The sequence below is a fragment of the Camellia sinensis genome, chromosome 1 (assembly GCF_055761805.1).
Source record: "Camellia sinensis isolate YWXY chromosome 1, ASM5576180v1, whole genome shotgun sequence".
In the NCBI taxonomy this organism is placed as follows: Eukaryota; Viridiplantae; Streptophyta; class Magnoliopsida; order Ericales; family Theaceae; genus Camellia; species Camellia sinensis.
Window position 1 is genome coordinate 245,823,621 of NC_138961.1, and position 8,873 is coordinate 245,832,493.

Genomic DNA, 8,873 nt, shown 5'->3' on the forward strand with positions numbered 1-8,873 from the left:
CACACACGCACACTTATTACAACATTGCCCTCGCGCAGAGGGTCCGAATAAATAGTATACAGTCCAAATAATACAGCCCAAATATGTACAAATCCCTAATTAATTTACAAATTAACTAAGAAAAATAATAAACTGGCATGCAAGCCAGGGACTGTCTTGACTCTTCTCCAGATGATGAATGATGCATGTCCGGGTCGCCTTTGCGCGGAAATCCACTGTGATGCCCCAATTAGCCTCTGTTTTGCAATGGTTCTTGGAAAGCGCGCCAAGCCCCGGAAGACTACTGATTCTTGATTTGCTGCAATAGAGAGCAGGAGAGGGGCATAGCAATGTATTTTCACAAATGTATGCATGCCTCGATCCTCGTGCCACCAATCACGCATATCGATGCATGATGGCCGAGGAGTCGATTTGCATTACTCAATATAGAATGAATGCACATGAAAACTCAACTAAAACCTAACTCCATCATGGATAATCTAGAGTGTCGGTGACTGGGGAATTGAGACACGTTCCATCATTCGGAGTATGAAACGTCCCTCGTTTCCCGTGCTCGGGCTAACTCCTATCCCAAACACGATGCAATATGCATGATATGCATGAAATGCAACTAAGATACAACCTAACATACACAATGCTATGAAATGGCATACACGATGCACGAGATAACATGGCATACACAATGCGCTAACATACAACCTAGCATACGCAATGCTATGAAATGAAATGGCATACACAATGCATAATGGACTTACACCAACATGAGTGGACCTCAGCCACGCTCACATAAGAGGCCATTAGATGGAAATGAGACAACTCGAGATGCGTGCACACGTGCACGCAAACCGAGGACCGAACCTAAGGCACGAATGCCACTCTACCAAAGCATGGCAAGGCATGGAACATAGTATGCAAACATGCAAATTTCAGGGGCAATAAGTGATGCAAAACAGCCCCGAAAGATGGAAAAATGGCACCCGATGCATGACATGCGACCCGAAACATGAAATTAGGCACGTGCATTGGCCTATAGCTATACAAAACATGCATTATTTGAACATGGAATGTAAATACAGAGTCAAGACAGCCCTAAAATAAGCACATTTACAGTTATAAGCAAGGTCAAAAAATAAACACAAATAGGGCAAAACTAGCATGCAAAAATGGCCCTAAATGTGAGATAAAGAAGTGAGTCACAGCTGCAGGCCTCAAACAAGAGAGGGCCCTTCAACAAAGTTGAATAGGGGCCCAAAACATGATATTTTCCAGTTGGTGGCCAGACCCAAAACAGTGTACAAGAATGCTCAAAATGCTATGCAAAATAAGGCCAAAAAGAGAGTTATAACACAAAGTGTAAAAAGGATGCCTCAAACAGTGAAAGACCCTTAATGAAACATGAAGAGGGGGTCAAAATAATGCCACTTATAGTTCGGACCAGAGCCCAGAAACAGAAGCAAAAGAGGCTAACAAATCATGCAAAAATATGGCCAAAAGAGAGATATAAAGGCAAGTGATAAATGAAAGTCTCAAAAAGCAATGAGCCCTTCAACAATGTTGAAGAATGGCTCAAAATAAGCCACTTTTCAGTTCATGACAGAGCTCAAAACAGTTTATACCTAGGCCAAAAATACTACACAAGAAGATGGCATACAAGGGAGGTAATGAAGCAAGTGCAACAAGGAGACCTCAAACAGGTAAATACCCTTAAAAAAAACATGAAAAATAGCTCAAAATAAGCCTAGTTTCAGTTAGGGTCGGAGCCCAAAACAGCAAGCAAGTATGGCTAAGAAAGCATGCAAAATGTGGACCAAAAAGGGGGAAATGGAGCTTATCCTTGTAGACCAATCTTTTGGCAACTCTTGGCTTGAGTTTGGTGGCTCTTTAGCTTTGGAGAACAACCTCAAGCTGCTAGAATAAAGTATGGAAGGGTGGGGTGTAGACACCCCATTTTTGACCGACTTTAAGACTCAGACGTCACTGATTGAGCGCTTGGTGATGTTGCATAATGTGCTCGTTCAGAAGTTTCAGAGTTGCGGCCGTGAGCCCTGCCTTCGGACTTCCGAATCCTTTTTTGTGCTTTGCCTCGGTTTGCGAACCAGGCTCGGTTTTCTTTGTTTCTTTTCCTGAGGGGAGGGAGAGGTCCCGTAGACCATCTCTCAGTGGCCGTGGGCTACATTTCGTGGTCGTAGGCCATTTTGCCCATTTCGGAGTCCGGTTTCCGGTTTTTCGGGATCGTTGGCCGTGTGCCTCGGTTCGGGACCGCTTAACCATCTCCGTTTGTTCTGATTTTTGGCATACTTCCTATTTTCTCCCTTTTGAGGGACACTGGGGTCTAAGAAACCCACTTCGTGGCCGAATGCCACTTTCGGTGCTTAACAGCCCATTTTCGGGACCTCGAACTGCGCGTTTTGGCCCCCGAACATTCGTTTTGCAACGGTTTTCGTTCATTTTTGGCAGGTACCTCTGTTTTATCACTAGGAAGGTCACTGAAGGGTGGGAGGCTAGTAATTGTTGCAGCAACCAGTTATACATCCTCCGACGCCCTCCGGCGCCCGTTTTTCACACTTCCGGGCTAATGTTGAACACCTTGGGGCCACATTCTTGAACTTTCAACCACATATTTGTGATGTACACACTTGGGAGGACCCTAAAAGTTGGTGGCCGGCCAGTAATTCCACCTGACCCTTTTGAACCCCTCCTTCCAGGCTAATGTTGAACACCTTGGGGTCACATTCTTGAACTTTGAACCACATATTTGTGATGTACACACTTGGGAGGACCCTAAAAAATGGTGGCCGGCCAGTAATTCCACCTGACCCTTTTGAACCCCTCTTTCCGAGCTAATGTTGAACACCCTTGAGCCACTTTCTTGGACTTTGAACCACATACTTGTGATGTACACACATGGGAGGACACCATCATGTGGTGGCCGGCCACTAAATCAGCTTGACCCTTTTGACCCCTAGCCGGCCGGCTAGGGGGTGTGGCCGGCCGGCCACCTGCAACCAAAATAACTGGCCGGCCGAGATCCCCACACTGTTCACTTTACAGCTGTATAGCTTTATCCCCCAGAAAATATCAATATCCGGGGGATATTTTGTGGGGGAAAGTTGGCCTCCTTTTCCCCCACCTTTACACCCCCTTTTTGGCCCTTATAACCAGCTGGTGGCATCACATTTAGGGGTTAGAAAATTTGTTCTTCAAGCCTCAAGATCCATATGTCCCTCCATCCTTCTCATTTCCCTAAAAAACCTTAAGTCCTACACCTTGTTTTCTTCATCACCACCAAGCTCTACCATCACCACTTCATTTCCAGCAACAAGGAGGGCTTCTCAAAGGCTAAAGGAGCTGCAAATTGGTCCAAGAAGCAACAAAAGCTTTAGTCTTCAAGGGTGAGTGACATTTCTCCTCTTTTGACCATTTTTCTTGATCCATTTATAAGCCCTATATGCTTTTTGTTTCAAGCTCCGGCCCTAACTGAAAGTGGCCCTATTTTGAGCTCATTTTCACTTTTCATTAAGGACTCAACCCTGTTTGAGTCCTCCATGATGCACTTGCTTCATTGATCCTCTTATATGTCATAATCTTGCATGCTATTTTTGGCCCATGAGTAATCTGTTTTTGAGCATGATGTAATCTGTGAATGTGCATAATTTGGGCCCTTATTCAACATTGTTGAAGGGCCCCTCACCATTTGATGCCTCCATGTGCCACTTGTAGTTATATCCCTTATTTGGCCCCCATTTTTGCATAAATTGGCAGCCTACCATGCTTTCGTTTTTGGCCATTTTACAGTTCTGAAAATAGTCCTATTTTGGTCCATTCTTCATGTTTCATTTAGGTCCTTTCATGGTTTGGGACCTCCATATGCCACTTCATGTTGTATCCCTCTTTTGGTCCCCATTCTTGCATGTTTTGTTAGCCTATCATACTTTTGTTTTTGGCCATTTTACAGTTCTGAAAATAGTCTTATTTTGGCCCATTCTTCATGTTTCATTAAGGGTCTTTGACCGTTTGGTGATTATTTTGTATACTTCATGTTATAGCACCTTTTGAGCCTCAATCTTATGCCCTTTTTTTAGCATATTTGTATATTGATTTGAGGTTTGAAATATACTGTAAACATTCATATTTTTGGTCCCTCTTCAATGTTGTAGAAGGAAATTTTTCAGTTTGGATTTTTCTTATATCACTTGCTTCATTACCCCTCTCTTGGCCCCTATTCTTGCATGCCATTTTTGCCCTACCTATGCTTGCTGTTTGGCCATGTTTATAACTGTGAAAGTGTCCTTTTTGGGACTGCCTAGCTTCTGTCTTTGCATTGCATGTCCATATCGTGCATGTTTGGCATAGCTATAGGCCATTTCGGGTGCCTAAATTCGCATTTCGGGACTATTCCATGCATTTGGCGTCATTTCGCCTCATTTCGGGACTGTTTTACCGCATATTTCATTGCTGAAATTCTATTAGAATGATTGCTTTCCATTTCTATGTCATTGCATCGCATTCTATCATCGCCTCGGTTTGCGTGCCCGTGTGCACGCATTTCGAGGCACTTCATTTTCATCCATCGGCATCCTATATGAGTGTGGCTGAGGCTCACTCATGTTGGTATAAGCCCATATCATGTTTTCATGTCATTGCATCGCATTCTATCATCGCCTTGGTTTGCGTGCCCGTGTGCATGCATTTCGAGGCACTTCATTTTCATCCATCGGCATCCTATATGAGTGTGGCTGAGGCTCACTCATGTTGGTATAAGCCCATATCATGTTTTCATGTCATTGCATCGCATTCTATCATCGCCTCGGTTTGCGTGTCCGTGTGCACGCATTTCGAGGCACTTCATTTTCATCCATCGGCCTCCTATATGAGTGTGGCTGAGGCTCACTCATGTTGGTATAAGCCCATCTCATGTTTTCATGTCATTGCATCGCATTCTATCATCGCCTCGGTTTGCGTGCCCGTGTGCACGCATTTCGAGGCACTTCATTTTCATCCATCGGCATCCTATGTGAGTGTGGCTGAGGCTCACTCATGTTGGTATAAGCCCATATCATATTTTCATGTCATTTGCATTGCGTATGCCATTGCCTCGATTTACGTGCCCGTGTGCACGCATTTCGAGGCACTCCATTTTCATTCACCGGCATCCTATATGAGTGTGGCTGAGGCTCACTCATGTTGGTATAAGCCCATATCATGTTTTTATGTCATTGCATCGCATTCTGTCATTGCCTCGGTTTGCGTGCCCGTGTGCACGCATTTCGAGGCACTTCATTTTCATCCACCGGCATCTTCTGTGAGAGTGGCTGAGGCTCTCTCATGTTAGTATAAGTCCATGTCACATCTTCCATGCCATTTTAGCCATATTGCATTGCGTATGTCATTGCCTCGGTTTGCGTGCCTGTGTGCACGCATTTCGAGGCATCTCATTTTTACAGCATAGCGCATACTAGGTTGTATCTTAGATCACATCCTGTCATTTTCTCGGTTTGCGTGCCCGTGTGCACGCATTTCGAGGCATCTCATTTTTATAGCATTGTGTATGTTAGGATTGTATCTTAGTTGCATTTCATGCATGTCGTGCATATTGCATCGTGTCCGGGATAGGAGTTAGCCCGAGCACGGGAAACGAGATACATTCCGTACTCCGAGTGACGGGATGTGTCTCAATTCCCCAGTCACCGACACTCCGGATCATCCATGATGGAGTTAGGTTTTATTGTGTTTCATGTGCATTCATCCAATATTGAATTATGCATTTTGATTCCTCGGCCATCATGCCTCGGTATGCGTGATTGGTGGCACGAGGATCAAGGCATGCATATATTTATGAAAATACATTGCTATGCCCCTTTCCTGCTCTCTGTTGCAGCAAAATGAAGAATCAGCAACTTTACGGAGTCTGACACGCATTTCAAGAATAACTGCTAAACAGAGGCTAATTGGGACATCCCGGTGGATTTCCGCGCAAGACAACCCGGACATGCATCATCCATCAGAAGCGAGGCAGTCCCTGGCTTGCACGCCAGTTTTATTTATTTTCTTAGTTAATTTGTTAATTAATTAGGAATTTGTATATTATTTGGACTGTAATATTTGGGCTGTAATATTCTTTCATTCGGGACTGTATATTTATTTGGACCCTCTGCGCGAGGGCACAACTGTAATAAGTGTGCGTGTGTGTGATGTATGTCTTCCAACCCCACGTCTTTCTCCCTTCTATTTATCCGCTTATGATGGTTAGATTAGGGCATATTTCAATTAGCATACAGTATGACAGCATGCTTGCATTCATTCATCTGTTTTTGCATGCATCGGGCTCGGCGCATCATACTAACTGCATTGTATTTTCAATTCCAAATTGAATACATGATAGTTGTAGCATCTCATATACCATGTTTAGAGTAGCCGAGCCTGCTATAGTTGCATTTTTGCATGTGTTGCATTAGGCATTTCTGTATACTTAGGATTCATGCATGATTTCTAATGAGTTTCTGTTTTGGCTTGGAGTACTCGGTGAGTTTTATGCTTTAGCATCCTTGCATGCGTGTGAGTGACTGCCATGAATAGCATGCTTACCATGAGACTATGTGCTTATATGATATAACTGCCTGAATGCCTGTGGGTGAAGGTTGGGTTGTTTGGATTGGGACAATTCATCAAATATTTGTTTTAAGCCCACTAGATAGTGGCAAAACTATCTTTTCTAAGCCCACCCGAGGGTGGCAAAATCTGCATTTTAAGCCTACTTGCGAGTAGCAAACCATCTTTCAAAAACAAACATGAAATGTTTTGTTCCAATTCAGGCGACCCAGTCTATACTTGTATGTTGTGCGCATCACATAGTAACCTAGGCTAATAACCGGAATAAGAACTCACAATGTTTTCAAAAATAGATATCATGGTTAGTAGAGGCCGATCTTTGATCGGGCGAGCGGGGGTGCTCACGAAGTGACCTTCCCCAATCGTACCCAAGTTCCCGAGCCGAGGCAACTTTGGTGATGACGGACACGTGGCCTTTGGCACCGAGTCAGGGTTTCCTAAATTTCCCAAAATAAAATATTTAGGTGACGACTCTGTATCTGGCAAAGCAGTCCATGTTTGGCACTTCTTTCAAAAATCTGTTTTCTCAAAAACGATTTGCCGGATTTGGACTTTTTGGTTCAGACTTAGAACCGTGACTACAAAGTCGAGTCCGAGCTGTAGCGAGGTCCCCCGCGGGCTTGTTACATGGGGCTATGGGTTGGTGAAGAAATGGTGTAGGGTTTGAGAGGTTTGAAGCTTGGAAGTGTAAAGGGAGAGAGATACATAGCTTGGGAATGAATGAAAGTAAAAGGAGAGAGATACATAGCTTGGAAGTGTAAAGGGAGAGAGATACATACCTTACTTGGGAAACCATTTTCAGGTACAGGTGACATGCCGCCTCCAAGGACATAGCTTGGGAGGTTTAGGGTCTAAAGACTCCGTTTTATGTTAAATGTTTATTTCAAGCTGAGGGCTTTAAATGCATAGAGCTAGGACTCTTTCTTTTGTTGTAACCAAGAGATGTCTTGGAAAAATGTAAGCCCGTAGGGCGTTTATTTTGTTGTAATTAATTAGTGTTACATGTTGTAGTTTCAGAATGAATACTTATAAAAGTATAATGCATGTAATCTCTTTTGTAATATAAACTCTAATGAATGAAAGTAATATATTTTCTATTATGATTATGAATCTTTTGGGTTGGTTTATCCTTTTTATTATGAGGGCGTTACAACTACTTTCCCGTAAAATATTACTACTTTCCCTTTTGATTTTGTTTTTCCAGTGTTACTACTTTCCCATTTGATTATGTTTTTCCATCCGTTTACTACTTTCCCATTTCTGTTTTTCGAATTGATTGACGTTTAGTGTTTATTGGTATATGGGGGTTGGGGACGTGATGACAATGCAGTGGGCGTGTGTAAATTTTCATAATTCTTCATTTAAGGGAATAATTTATGTGAATTTTTTTTGTCTTTTAGGATTATGTTTATTAACTTAGCATCTTTCTTTTATGTTTTCGATATGAGACAAGAACAATGCTTATTAAAAGAGATTTTTACAAGTAAATAAGAAAGATTTTAAAAATTACAACAAAAATAAATAAATAAATAAACACATTTTATTTTCGAAAATTTCCCAACACAAAAAGGTTGAGATTAGTTTATAATCAAAAGAAAAATAGTGTGACACGGGGTTCTGAGAAATCAAATATTAAGCTTGATTTGTGATGAATTTGATTAGTGGCTCATTCAACATTGTTCACAAAATTAAACAACGAAAAAACTTGCTCATATTTATAAATTATAGTTTTATTTTTATAACAAGTTCGAATACAAATTATCTATCTATACAATTATACATACTAGAGTTGGTATTTATGTCTTTTTTTTTTGAGTTTTCTCAAAGTACCTCAATAGCAATTATGTCTTACATTTTAATTTTTGTTTATTCACGCTAGTTGCATGGATAGTAATGAATAACTTTTTTTTCCCAAATCTTTCAATTGTTGATCTTTTAAATTCATAAAATTTTTAAATTTTAAATTCACTCACACATTTTATATTATTATTATTATTATTTTAAAATAATCATATACACACGTGTGTGTCCATCACTTCTAGTATCTTTAAATTCAAGTCTTGCAAAGTTGTGTCTCTTTTGTAACACCCCGAAAATTTATAACATCATATGATTACATCAACCAACTTTCATTATAAGGGAGGGAGTGATTCTTCAACTTTTACATCATTGATCAAAAAGGTTTGTAGAAAATAGTTCCATATGCGAATTATACATTCAATGATATCAAATGCATGAATATGTAGCATGTAGAATATTTGATC